Source organism: Somniosus microcephalus, chromosome 28 (genome assembly GCF_052327205.1).
Source record: "Somniosus microcephalus isolate GS21.2 chromosome 28, FLI_Smic_1.0, whole genome shotgun sequence".
Lineage (NCBI taxonomy): Eukaryota > Metazoa > Chordata > Chondrichthyes > Squaliformes > Somniosidae > Somniosus > Somniosus microcephalus.
Genome location: NC_141014.1, coordinates 23705178 through 23720102, shown reverse-complemented (window position 1 = coordinate 23720102; position 14925 = coordinate 23705178). Strand labels below are relative to the sequence as shown.

The 14925-nt window shown below is 44.2% G+C and overlaps 1 protein-coding gene across 9 annotated transcripts in view; it reads right to left on the bottom strand.

Moving 5' to 3' along the window:
- LOC147099439 (activating transcription factor 7-interacting protein 1-like) overlaps positions 1–12515 on the bottom strand; it is a 212057-nt gene extending 199542 nt beyond the window's left edge. For 2 of the 9 annotated variants that reach the window (XM_085969596.1, XM_085969599.1), the window contains exon 1: positions 12001–12515. The gene's annotated coding sequence lies outside the window, so the exon portion shown is untranslated. Of the gene's footprint in view, positions 1–11520; positions 11899–12000 lie in introns of those variants that run through there. The other 7 variants (XM_085969593.1, XM_085969594.1, XM_085969587.1 and 4 more) reach the window with 6 other exon arrangements.
- Between the last annotated feature and the right edge of the window lie 2410 nt (positions 12516–14925).

Below are 14925 nucleotides of genomic sequence, written 5' to 3'. Positions count from 1 at the left end.
ACAAAATGCTTCCTTCAAGAGAGTTCCTACAAAAAGCAGATGATAAAGGAGATAGCAACAACAAAGGATTGAAGCAAAACTCAGCAGGAATTCCAGATCTAGTAGCACTTCAAACTCCGCTGGATTGAAGTCAGTTGCATCAGTGCACAACACACTTGCAATATGACATTGTAATCTTTAGGCTTTCCTGGGAGTTAGCAGCATAATTCTGACTTACTTGAAATTCTAACTTTTCAAAAACCATGCAGGCATTCACAGGGTTGATGCCCCCAAAATATGGCCGTTCACTACATCAGGAGGTTCTGTGTAGGATTCTAATGGCTTAGTCAGTCAATCCAGAGAATTAGACAACCTGGTCAAGCAAGTCTCAAGATGACCGTCAACTCCTCCATGCGAATTTTGTAAGCAATCTGTGACACAAGAGGGAAAGAAAATGGTGGAAAAGCATACAGAATGCTTGATTAAACTTTAAATTTTGGGGAGAATCCCAACTTCTTGTGCAGGAAACCACTACAAGCGAGACAATCTGTCCCCTCCCTCCCCAGGCTGCGACAGCTGGATGGCACTGCAGAAACTCTGGTTTCAAAATTAATCTTGAGACAGTGCAGAAAAAGCAAGAAGATTCAAATGTAGGCGTCTATATATAAAGATAAAGATGCACATGGCCCCATGAAATACACCATCAGGGTCTGGGATACACAGGAAACAATTTATTTACATCTGGGACACTGACTGAATGATGCAAGCTTCCAAATGGGTTGCAGCAAATCGATCAAATGGCAAAGGAGCAACATCCTTCCATAACAGAAAATGCTGGAAAAACTCAGCAGGCCAGGCAACATCCGTGGAGAGAAATTAAAAGTCGACGTTTCGGGTGAACCCTTTTTCAAAACTGGAAAGGAAATAAAATAGATCGAAGGCAGGGCTGCGATAGAAAAAAAGAGAAGTAAAGAGACATTAAGAGGTATTCAAAACCAGACGAGATGGTAATAGGACAGTGGAGACAAAGACGGCTCAGATTAGGTGTGAAGTGTACTGGCAGGATGAGAGACAGCTGCCATGTGGGAGAGAAAAAAAGGGGGGGGGGAAAAAGGGAAGACCCAAAACAAAGGGGTGGAAAAAAGTAAAAATGTAATAAGGGCCGAGGTTATGATCTGAAATTGTGGAACTCGATATTGAGTCCAGAAGGCTGCAAAGTGCCTAATCAGAAGATGAGGTGCTGCTCCTCGAGCTTACGCTGAGCTTCCGTGGAACAATGCAAGAGGCCGAGGACGGTGAGGTCCGAGTGGGAATGGAGCGGTGAATTAAAATGACAGGCGACCGGAAGCTCGGGGTCCCCCTTACGGACTGAACAGAGGTGTTCCGCAAAACGGTCACCCAATCTGCGTTTGGTCTCCCCAATGTAGAGGAGACCGCATCGTGAGCAGCGACTGGAAGCAGGTTTCTTTAAGAAGTCCTATGTCAGCATAATTAGAATCTCCCTCCATTGATCACAAATGCTACATGTCCCAGCGCGAGAGGACCTCGTTAATAACTTCCTTTGGTGGTGCTGTAAAATGACACGAGCCAAGCTTCCAGGTATGCACAAAAAAATGTAGTTCTTGTTCTTTTACAAAGCCTTCCATTTGCTGACCAAACAACTTGCATTTTTTTACATAGCTCCTTTAACAAAGTAAAACATACCAAGGCGCTTCACAGGAGCGTTATCAAAATTTGACACCAAGTCACGCAAGGTGATTTTAGGACAGGTAACCAAAATCTTGGTCAAAAAGTGGTAGGTTTTAAGGAGCGTCTTAAAAAGTAGAGAGATGGGGAGGTGGCGAGGTTTAGATGGGAATTTCAGAGCTTATAGAGTCATAGAGTTATACAGCACAGAAAGAGGCCCTTCGGCCCATCGCATCTGCGCCGGCCATCAAGCCCTATTTAATCTAATCCCATTTTCCAGCATTTGGTCCGTAGCCTTGTATGCTATGGCATTTCTTGAATGTTGTGAGGGTTCCTGCCTCTACCACCATTTCAGGCAGTGAGTTCCAGATTCTAACCACCCTCTGGGTGAAAAAGTTTTTCCTCAAATCCCCTCTAAACCTCCTGCCCCTTACCTTGAATCTATGCCCCCTTGTCATTGACCCCTCTACTAAGGGGAAAAGTTCCTTTCTATCCACCCTATCTATGCCCCTCATAATTTTGTATACCTCAATCAGGTCCCCCCTCAGCCTTCTCTGCTCCAAGGAAAACAACCCCAGCCTGTCCAGTCTTTCTTCATAGCTGAAGCGCTCCAGCCCAGGTAACATCCTGGTAAATCTCCTCTGCACCCTCTCCAAAGCAATCACATCCTTCCTATAGTGTGGCGACCAGAACTGCACACAGTACTCCAGCTGTGGCCTTACCAGTGTTTTGCACAGCTCCATCATAACCTCCCTGCTCTTATATTCTATGCCTCGGCTAATGAAGGCAAGTATCCCATATGCCTTTTTAACCACCTTATCCACCTGTTCTGCTGCCTTCAGGGATCTATGTACATGCACACCAAGGTCCCTCTGATCCTCTGTCTTTCCTAGGGTCTTACCATTCATTGTGTATTCCCTTCCCTTGTTAGTCCGTCCAAAATGCATCACCTCACACTTTTCAGGGTTAAATTCCATTTGCCACTGTTCCGCCCATCTGACCAACCCATCTATATCGTCCTGTAGCCTGAGGCTTCCCTCCTCGCTATTTACCACCCCACCAATTTTCGTGTCATCTGCGAACTTACTGATCATACCTTTTACATTCACATCCAAATCATTAATGTAGACAACAAATAGCAAGGGACCCAGCACAGATCCCTGCAGTACCCCACTGGACACAGGCTTCCAGTCACAAAAACAACCTTCCACCATCACCCTCTGCCTTCTGCCACTAAGCCAGTTTTGGATCCAATGTGCCAAGGCACCCTGGATCCCATGGGCTCTTACCTTCCTGACCAGTCTCCTATGCGGGATTTTATCAAAAGCCTTACTGAAATCCATGTAAACCACATCCACTGCACTACCCTCATCCACACACCTAGTCACCCCCTCGAAAAATTCAATCAAATTGGTCAGACATGATCTTCCCTTGACAATTCTATGCTGGCTATCCCTAATTAATCCCTGCCTCTCCAAGTGGAGACCAATTCTGTCCCTCAGAATTTTTTCCAATAATTTCCCCACCACTGATGTTAGGCTCACTGGCCTGTAATTCCCTGGTTTATCCCTACTACCCTTCTTGAATAATGGTACTACGTTAGCTGTTCTCCAGTCCTCTGGCACATCCCCTGTGGCCAGAGAGGTTCTGAAAATTTGTGTCAGAGCCCCTGCAATCTCCTCCTTTGCCTCACATAGTAGCCTGGGATACATCTTGTCCGGGCCTGGGGATTTATCCACTTTTAAGCCTGCTAAAACAGCTAGTACCTCCTCCCTCTCGATGCTAATATGTTCAAGTATATCACAGTCCCCCTGCCCGATTTCTATATCCACATCGTCCTTCTCCATAGTCAACACAGATGCAAAAAATTCATTTAAAACCCCACCTACATCCTCTGGCTCTACACACAGTTTGCCACTTTGGTCCCTAATGGGCCCTACTCTTTCCCTAGTTATCCTCTTGCCCTTAATATACTTATATAAAACACCTTAGGATTTTCCTTTATTTTGCTCGACAGTGTTATTTCATGGCCCCTCCTAATTTCTTTTTTAAGTATCCCCCCTGCACTTTTTATACTCCTCTAGGGCTTCCTCTGTCTTTAGTCCTTTGTATCTTCCAAAAGCCCCCCTTTTTTTCCTAATCCATTCTCGTATATCCCTTGACATCCAAGGTTCCCTGGGCTTGTTGGTCCCACCCTTGACCTTTGCGGGAACATGTTGCCATTGTACTCTCTCAATTTCCTTTCTGAAAGACTCCCATTGCTCCGATGTGGATTTTCCTTCAAGTAGCTGATCCAAGTCCACATTGGCCAGATCCTGCCTTATCATATTAAAATCGGCCTTCCCCCAATTTAGAACCTTTATTTCCAGTCCATCCTTGTCCTTTTCCATGACTACCTTAAATCTCATCGAATTATGGTCACTGTCACCAGAAAAATCACCTAGGCAGCTGATTTTCACACTGTCCACTAGGGTTGCAAAATTCTGGGAATTTTTAAAAGGGGAAACTTTCCGTGGGAATTTTGAGTTTTTTTGCACACTGATGGTTTTTGTCTCTGACCCTTATATTATCTTTGTCGTCAAAATAGACATACTGTTTCATACAAATAAAAACAGGCTTTCAAAACTTTATTTAGGTTATAATTTTGAACTTTGTTGAACCCCCACAAAAAAGACCCATCTAAAATAAAATAAAGAGCGTCAGCTTATTTAGCCTGTAATTTGTCCTTATTTTGTCCCTTCTGAGTCTTCTACTCCTCATTGCTCCTCCTGATTCTCTGACTCTAGCTCTGACGTGTCCATTTCCTCCTCTGTGTCAGTGTCTAGCTGTGTGGTGGACACTTCTGTATCTGGCTCAATAAGTTGTAGGTTCGCCCGGATAGCCACCAGTTTCTCCACTCTCTCGTTAGTCAGCCTGTTGCGCACCTTTGTATGCGTATTCCCAAAAAGTGACGAGTTTCGTTCAGAGGCCGCTGATGAAGGTGGGATTTGGAGTATCACCGATGCAATAGGTGACAGGGCCTCAGATGCACAAAGTCCCTTCCACCAGGTATGTGCACTGATATGCTTGCATGATTCCCATATCCTGTCCCCATTCCAAAGACCTTGCTTGGTAGAGAACTTTGCCAGACTTCCCAGAACTTTGCCCACATCCAGATTGAGATGGTGTGAGGGTAGAAATCACACTAAGCGCTGTTGATCTGTTCTCCAGAAAGTATTGGTCTCCCAACATGCTTTGGGTCCAGCATGTATGCTGCAGCATGAATCGGCTTGACACAAAATTCTTGACACGTCTGTATGAATTGAACAATTGCCTTCTCCTCTGCTTTGAGCAGCAGGGATGTGGGTAGGGCAATGCTGATTTGATTTGTTCTTTTAAAATCAGTAAAAAGCCTGAGAACATCTGACAAGACAGCGTCATCTCCTTCAATCTGAGCAATTGCAGATGCTACTGGTGAGAGTAGTTTAAGGCTGCTAACCACTCTCTCCCAAAACACATCATCCAGCAGTATTTTCTTGATGGTGGTTTCCATATCCCCAGACTGGGATATTGCCATTTCTTGCAGCGACTCCTTACCCTCCAGAAGGCTGTTGTACATTATGACAACGCCACCCCATCTAGTGTTGTTGGGCAGCTTCAGTGCGGTGTTCCTGTTCTTTGTCGTTTGCTTGGAGTTGTAGGTTGCTGCAACTACCTGTTTTCCCCTGACATACTTAACAACTTGCTTGGCTCTCTTGTACAGTGCTTCCATGGTTCTCAAACCCATGATGTCCTTGAGGAGCAGGTTAAGCCCATGAGCTGCGCACCCAATAGATGTAAGAAGTCTCACAACACCAGGTTATAGTCCAACAGCTTTATTTGAAATCACAAGCTTTCGGAGCACTGCTCCTTCTTCAGGTGAAGTGGAGAAATGCATCTTACATTTGTCCACCCCAGTCCAACTCCGGCATCTCCACACCCAATAGATGTAATATGAGGGCAGGCCTCCTCCACTTGAGCCCAAGCAGCCTTCATATTTGCAGCATTGTCAGTAACTACTGCAAAGACCTTTTGTGATCCAAGATCATTGATGACCGCTTTCAGCTCATCAGCAATGTATGTGCCTGTGTGTCTGTTGTCCTTCGTGTCTGTGCTCTTGGAGAACACTGGGAGAGGAGTGGAGACGATGTAGTTTATGATGCTCTCCCCTCGTACATTTGACCATCCATCTGAGATAACTGCAACACAGTCTGCCATCGCTATCGTTTCTTTGAGCTTTCCTTGGACTCTGTTATACTCAGCCTCCAGCAAATAAGTAGACAAAGCATGTCTGGTGGGAGGACAGTATGCAGGGCGAATAACATTGAAAAATCTCTTCCAGTACACATTGGCTGTGAGCATGAGGGGTGAGCCTGTTGCATATACAGCTCGAGCAAGGCACTCATCTGCATTCTTCTGGCAATGGTTATCCATTGTATCAAAGAACCTTCCAAGTGGGCCAGGAGTTGCTGATGATAAGGAGCCTGATGCTGAATGAGAACCATCATCTTCTTGAATGGAAGCAGAGGAACTCTGGGCTGACTGCTGTGAGCTTTGAGTGAAGTTGTTGCATTTGGATAAATGCTGCTGCATCTTTGTGGCATTCTTTACATATGGCTTTCTACAGTGTTTGCACATGTACACAGTCTTTCCATCTTTAATGCCTGGGGTAAAATGCTTCCACACATCCGACGGTAAACGTGGCATTGTTCTATGCAGAGAAATAAAGGGCATTCATCTCTGTGTCGAACTGCGGTCGATCAGCACGATTGCAACAGGGGGAGTACATTTTTGCTGATGCTCCATGTGATGGAAGCATGACCTGTACACACACGACGCTACATCACCAATAGTGTATTATTTTGTATATTTTAAATTGAAGGACAACAGAGTTCAACAAGTAACTGGTTTATTTGTTATAAAGTCTGATTTACTTACTGCATCATCACATCATCAGCAGAAAACAAAATGACTTCCCTCAGGACCCCTAACCTGGATCTTAAAAAAACTATAGCAGTCTTACAGATGCCTGCAGGCCAATCATAATTCGATATGCAAATATTACAAATAGAGGGAGCTAATCGCTCATCCACCCAATCAGGACACATTTGTTCACAGTCACACACAAAACTTGTAATTATTAAAACAAGCCAAGTAAGAAGATAAACATATATTGATTAAGAAATTCCTTAATAATTAAGATTCCATCTCTTAGTAATTTTAAGAGAAGACCTGTGGAAAAAAAATGAAAGAAATACAAAAAAAAACAATATTATGCTCGCATGTGCTTTTTTGGGCAAAATTCCCAAGCTAAACTTCCTGTGGAAAATTTCCGGAAATTTCCCGGAAACTTTCCACCCCTTTGCAACCCTACTGTCCACGTGTTCAGTGCCTTTCAACCTTTCTACAGTTAAATATAGATCGTTTGCTGACTGCAGCAGTAGCCTACACCTGGCTAATGTTTACACAGCAGCACTTGGGTGGCATTCCAATCAATTTGGGTAAATCATCCAATACATCGAACACACTTTCTGAATGTAGTCTTCGACATCACACCACTATTTAAAATCCTTTTCAAGAGGAACAGGAGCCTCCCCTTGGACCAGAAACTTGCCATATTTCATCTGGTGTTTGATGATGACCAGCAGTAGTTAGGTGCCATGTAAACACAAATCTTTCAGAGCCCAGATCTAGACATTACAGCAACAGCTTTGTGGCGTTTATCACCAATGCAACCATAAATCGTAGGCAAGTCCACTAGGTCGATTATGGAATCCTTGTTCGTTCCAGGCTGCATCTGGATTCCTTCCAAGTAGCAATCCTGGCTTTTTCTTCAAAACCCGCCACACAACCGCTCACCGAGACCGGAGAATCTCCCATTCTTCACCTTCCTTCTCAAAGATGCTGGGAAAATTCAATCGCTCTTTTGAAAAGTCAGTCAATTAATTTAGCTGACTCAAGAGGCCCGCAGACAATGCCAATGATCTATCAATCAGTAACTGCACCAGTACCATCAAAGCCCGACGGAAACTGTCCTGCCTGGGCCAATGCCATGATCATCGGGGCAGGGGCAGCAGTCATTTTAACAAAGATACTTCTACGTCGCAAAAAGTTTTCAACCTAGACAATCAAAATTCTATTTTTTCGTTTCATTTCATTTTCCATAATCTTGAATATTTCTACATTCCACTTCCTGTTTCACTTCGTTTGGCACTTTCTTCCACTTTGGAAAAATAATCTCCAAGCAGTCACAGTACTGGAGTATTTTCCATGATGAATACTTTCTCGGAAGCAGATGTCAGCAGTACACTCGAGCTTCATCATGTACATACGAGTCAAATTTGAAAGTCCCATGTTTTTACAAGGTGCGAGCAGGAACAGTTTTTTTGCACCAAATTGAGAAAGTTAACATTACTAATTTAAACCGCTTTTGGAAATACACACTGCAGCACAGTATCAAACAAAAAATGAACCACCAAAAGCAAGGTCACCTGAAATATACTTCACCTGGTGGACCACATACCTAATGTTGTATTGCACTGCAGTAAGCAAGTGCTTTCCACAAGCTCCTTAATCATGTGATCAATTTTTTGATGAAATTTCACACAACCATTTAATGCACTTTTTATTGGATTAAGGGGTTAAAAAAAATGAAGTTTGCTCACTTAAATATCACGCAACTACGGAATATTTTATTAAGAGTTTAAATACTCAAAACAATATTTGTAAATTATTTTTTCCTTTTGTTACTTAGATTTACCCCTACCATTATTCATTTGAGGACAGACACATGAACAAGGTCCAAAGTTTCTATGACACCGTAGCCAGCAGCTGGTAGATTCACCCACACAACAACAGACTACAGCAAGTTGCCCCTTTCTCTCTTCCATTAGAGGCATCTCTTGGCACCCCCTTATCATCGTCATCATCAGCATCCTAGACATCCTTGTTTTCAAGTCCCTCCATATCTCTGTAACCTCCTCCAGCCCTACAACCCTTTGAGATATCTGCAATCCTCCAATTCTGACCTCTTGCACATCCCTGATTTTAATCGCTCTACCATTGGTGGCTATGCCTTCAGCTGCAGGAGACCCTAAGCTTTGGAATTCCCTCCCTAAACCGCTCTACCTCTCTTTCCTCCTTTAAGACGCTCCTTAAAACCCACCTCTGTCTGCCCTAATATCATACGTGGCTCAGTGTCAATTTTGTTTGATAACACTCCTGTGAAGTGCCTTGGGACGTTTTACTACATTAAACGGTGCTATATGGATGCAAGTTGTTGTAAATATACTTAAGCCACCTAGATTTGTAACTTTTCTAACCCAAGACACTGATTTGAAAAAGTTTAAAGCAAGGCCAGATTTTGTTTCCACGCACTGCTACAGCGATAGACCCATAACTTACACTGAAAGGGCAGTGATGGAAAAAATTCCCAACTGAAAGTCTGAGGCATATTACAATGTGGACAACAAACTTCAAATGCCCTAATCCCAAGATTCTCCCTCTCCCTACACAATCCATAGTTACAGATTCAGGCAATGTCACGGACCCATTATTTAGAACCAGGTACCCTGAACAGCAAACCCAAAATGAGCCTCTTAGTTAAAGCCAAATCATTCTAGGGATGTGGGCAACAGTGGCAAGGCTGTATTTATTGTCCATCCCACTTCAAGGGTGTTAAGAATCAACCACAGAATGTTCATTACAATCATGTGTAGGGCACATTGGTAGTCCCCTTCCCTGAAGAGTATTAATGAGCCAACTGAGCTTTTACCACAGTCCAGCAGCTTTCAAGGTCATTTTTTCTGGCCCAAACTCACAAATTTCCAGATTTATGGAATTCAAATTCACTACTTGCCTTGGTGGCAGCAGGTTGCTATTCTAAAGTAGATCAATACAAATTCAACATCGACAAATCTAGGCTCCATCAAGTTATGATTTTGGAACTTTTATTAAACTGTATTATGAACACAAGTAGTTTTAAAAAAATGCTTTATATGAACACAGTCAGAGAATATTCAATCTGGCTTGCAAAATATTCAACAAAAACAGAAACTGCTGGAAACACTCACTAGTTCAGTTAGTATCCGTGAAAAAAGACAAGTTTGCATTTGAGGGGTGAACCCCGTCAGACACACCCAGCTTGGAAAGGTATACTTTCCCAGAAACTAACTCACCGAGTATTTATGGCATTTTCTATTTTTGTTTCAGATTTATAACATTTGATGAAGCTTTTTCCTTTTTGTTTATTGCAAAATCTTTTCTCTGCTTTGCTTAAAGGATAGTGGTGCAGTAAAGGGATACGGCTTCAACGTCGCTAAATTCCCAATCTTGGCCGCAGCATTACAGGAGACACTGAGTAGGACCCCAGCCGTTCCCCCTCCCCACCCAAAAAGGATGCCATTTTTCATACACTGCCCCCCCCCCAGAGGGGACTACAGAGGAACTTTGAGAAAGGAGCCTGTTGCTCAATGTCTTTGGTCACCGTAGAATAAGGGGAATCACTTCATTTGCCAGCTGAGGGAACAGGATCAATCCATAATAGAAGCTTTGACAGAAATTTACAACTTACAGCGTCAGCTGTGGCTCAGTGGGTAGCACTCTCGCCTCGGAGTCAGAAGGTTGTGGGTTCAAGTCCCACTCCAGATACTCGAGCACAAAAATCTAGGCCGACACTCCCAGTGCAGTGCTGAGGGAGTGCTGCACTGTCCTAGGTGCCGTCTTTTGGATGAGATGTTAAACCGAGGCCCCGTCTGCTCTCTCAGGCCGATGTAAAATATCCCATGGTACTATTTCGAAGATGATCAGGGGAGTTATCCCCGGTGTCCTGGCCAATATTTATCCCTCAACCAACATAACAAAAAACAGAATTATCTGGTCATTATCACATTGTTACTGTGGGAGCTTGCTGTGCGCAAATTGACTGCTGCGTTTCCTACATTACAACAGTGACGACACTTCAAAAAGTACTTCAGCGGCTATAAAGTACTTTGGGACGTCCGGCGGTCATGAATGGAGCTATATAAATGCAAGTCTTTCTTTACTACAAGATTAAAAATCTACAACAGCAAAAACTATTCAAACTCAATATAGTATTTCTTACTCTGTCACACAGAAACGCACAATACACTCAGTCACATATATACGCACAATGAAAAGTTAGCAATCTAGGTGCAGGTGTCAAATATCAACAAGATGGGCAAGGAATGTTATAAATGGTTTTATTTGTCAAAAAAAAGTGTACAAAGGGACCGTGCGACTTGGAGGTCATCTCTCGGCTGACCCACAGCAGAATCGTGCACACAAATTACACAGTTCCCAGACTGCACAAGTATACAGCTTTCCAGTCTGTCAGGATTTTCAGACGCATCGCAGTCGAGCTACTGAGTGAGGGATAACCAGAAATCAGGCAAGCGTTCCTCCGGGACATGTATTATACAGAGAGAGCAGCAACACTGAGCTGACTCTTCCCCCTCCCTCAGTTGCAGGCTAATATGGTGAGACACAATTAGCACTGATGCATTATGCCAAATCTAATTAAACCGTGCAAGGGAGTCACTTAAAAAATCATTAAAAAGCACTTGTTCACACATATGTGTGTGTGTGTGTGTGGGTGGGAGGAGAGGAGAGATCTAATCTAAACTTGCATGTAGCAAGAGTCCCCCAGCAATGCAGCAGCACAGTTGCAGGAGTATGTTGGGGGAAAAAAAAATTGGTTAGTGGGGGAATTAAAGACAAAAACTTCGAGAGAGAAAAAAATTGCAAAAAAACCCCAGATTAAATGCGTGTGTGTGTGCGGGTGGGTGTTTTGGCATCAATAAAGCACACTAATCTTACCTTAACTTGAAGTTTCCAGCGCAGTTACTAAAAAGGTGGGGGTGGGGGGGAGCGGGGGTGGAAGGGAAGTGTATATGAGTAGAAAAAAGGAAAAAAAATAAACTCCGCCGCTTACCAGGGTTTAAGTGAGTGAGTGTGCGGTGTGTTGTGTGCGCGCGCTTTGGCTGGCGTGGGGGGGGGGGGGGGAAACAGCGCCTCGCGCGCATGCTCAGTGGCACTGGTGGTCTCGTGCAGCAGCCGTGCAGCTCCAGTGCGGCGGCCGCCGCGCAGGCGCCTTACTTACGCGCGATGCCTTACGCACCGGGAGTCAGGCAGGCAGGCGCGCGCGCAGGAGAGAGAGAGAGAGAGAGCGAGGCGCTCAACGCGACGCCGAGAAGGGAAAGGAAAAAAGACAGAGACACACCAAATCCCGTTTTGTTAAAAAAAAACACCGTCGTCAAACATAAACCTTGGCAGAATCTCAATTAAGAATCCGCTTACCTTTCCGGTGAGTCGTTTCATGAGGAGCTTTTTTTTGTAAAAAATTAAAAAAACATTTTCTTCCCTTCCCCCCCTCTTTCCTATCGCCGCCGTTTATCCGCCGAATACCTCACGCCCCCATCATAACAAAGATGGCCGCTGCGCTGAGGGGGTAGGCAAATGAGAAGAATACCGCTCTATGCAAATTGAGGGGGGAAACCACGCCCTTATTACCCCCCTTTCCTTCAGATTTCCCCCCCCACGCCCTTTTTTTTATTTGCGCGTAAATGTTAATTATTATTGAGGTGGGGAATTTTTTTTTCTCTTCGCTCGAGCCGCCCGGTTGCCCCGTGCGACCACTCGCTGGCGCGGGAGGTTAATGTATGTGAAAAAAAAGCTCGTGGGGAAGGTCGGCATGTAAAAACTCATCGGGAACCCTCGCTTCCAATCAGCGGCGTCGGCGGGGTTAATCTATGCAGATGGTGGAACGTTGATATGCAAATTCCCCACACACGGCCCGCTCAGCCGCCCGCAAAAAAGAACAATTGGCGGCGGGGGCGTGGTATGTAAATAAGCTGGGCGCATCATTTGCATAGCAGCCCGGCCCCTGTCATTTTCAGCGTCGCCTGATTTTTTTTGCAGCGTTTGCCTTGCAAATTTTAGAGCACAGTCGACGTTAGAATTGAGATCATTTATCTTTAAATTGCACCATGAAAATAATGCATTTGTTCTCAGTGAGTTTCTGAACATAAACTACATTTTTAAGTTCTTTTAAAAGTTTGCGCACAGAGATGTTGAGGCAGGGATTTTTTTTTTTAAATCCTAAACACGCGTTAACTTCAGCTCTCCATTGCGCTTTTTTGTTAAATATTTTTGCATCGGTCGTTCTCTGCAGTTTCAACGCCTGCATTCCTCCACTACTTCCACGCATTGCTCGCACTGACCACCAGTGTCGCTGTTGAGCACAGAGGCGCGCCGGACTGCAGCACATGCGGTGGAACCTCTTACATATTAACCAAGGTTGCAAAAAAAACAAAGTGACAACTGGGCAGAGCTGCTATTCACAGGTGTCTGCAACTCCATTGCACAACTCTACAGAGAGAAATGACCAGATTCCAACAAGCCTTTAGTTAAAAATAACAGCATGTACTTCAGGTTTTAAGCAGGTGCAGAGGGGAGGAAAGAACAAAAGGGTTGGAAGGCAGCAGTGGTTAAATGTTGCAAATGGGGATGGCAGAATCATCAACAGCTCCTGCCTGAAAAAATAGTGCCAGAGATTAGAGTCTGAAATTGTTGAACTCAATGTTGAGTCCAGAAGGCTGCAAAGTTGGAAATTTTAGTTTAATTTAAGCACCTTAGCATGTTTTACTACAGTAAAGGCACTATATAAATGTAAGTCATTCTTGTTGAAACATAAACCTTATGATTTGTAAAATTATTGTTCAATGTTATGGTGATCCAGTAGACGGTAAAATTCGGAGTTACGTTTTAATAATGGTGCACTTCCAAGAGAGCAGAAAACCAGAAAGTCTATTTCAGATACAAATTAAATTAAAACAAAGGGCTTACACAAATTCAAAGAATAGTGGAGATCCCACAGACTGGGAGAGAGACAAAGAACAGCAAAGGGATACAAAGAAAGTAGGAAGAGTTGCAAAATGGGAATACGAGAAAAAAACTTGCCAGGGATATCAAGGAGAACACTAAAAATGTTTACAAGTATATTAAGAGAAAGAGCATAGAAACATAGAAGATAGGAGTAGGCCATTCGGCCCCTCGAGCCTGCTCCGCCATTCAATGCGATCATTGCTGATCATCCAAATTCAGTACCCGGTCCCCGCTTTCTCCCCATACCCCTTGATCCCTTTAGTCTTAAGAAATATATCCAACTCCTTCTTGAATATATTTAATGTATTGGCCTCTACTGCCTTCTGTGGTAGAGAATTCCACAGGTTCACCACTCTCTGGGTGAAGAAATTCCTCCTCATTTCTGTCCTAAATGGCCTACCCTTATTCTTAGACTGTGAACCCTGGTTCTGGACTCCCCGACCATCGGGAACATCCTTCCTGCATCTAGCCTGTCCAGTCCCGTCAGAATTTTATAAGTTTCAATGAGGTCCCCTCTCATTCTTCTAAACTCCAGCGAGTACAAGCCCAATCAACCCAATCTCTCCTCATACGTCATTCCTGCCATCCCAGGTATCGGCCTGGTGAACCTTCGCTGAACTCCCTCCATGGCAAGAACATCCTTCCTCAGATAAGGCAACCAAAACTGCACACAATACTCAAGATGTGGTCTCACGAAGGCCCTGTACAACTGCAGCAAGACATCCCTGTTCCTGTACTCAAACCCTCTCGCTACGAAGGCCAACATGCCATTTGCCTTCTTAACCGCCTGCTGCACCTGCATGCTTACCTTCAGCGACTGGTGCACAAGGACACCCAGGTCTCGTTGCACTTCCCCTTCTCCCAATCTATTGCCATTCAGATAATAATCTGCCTTCCTGTTTTTGCCACCAAAGTGGATAACCTCGCATTTATCTACGTTATATTGCATCTGCCATGCTTTTGCCCAATCACCCAACCTGTCCAAATCATCCTGGAGTTTCTTGGCATCCTCCTCACAGCACACACGCCCACCCAGCTTTGTGTCGTCTGAAAATGTGGAGATATTACATCTAATTCCCTTGTCTAGATCATTAATATATATTGTGAATAGCTGGGGCCCAAGGACCGATCCCTGCGGTACCCCACTAGTCACTGCTTGCCACTTGGAAAAAGACCCGTTTAATCCAACTCTTTGCTTTCTGTCTGCCAACCAGTTCTCTATGCAAGTCAATACCTTGCCCCCAATCCCATGTGCCTTAACTTTACACGCTAATCTCTTATGCGGGACCTTATCAAAAACCTTCTGAAAGTCCAAATACACCACATCCACTGGTTCTC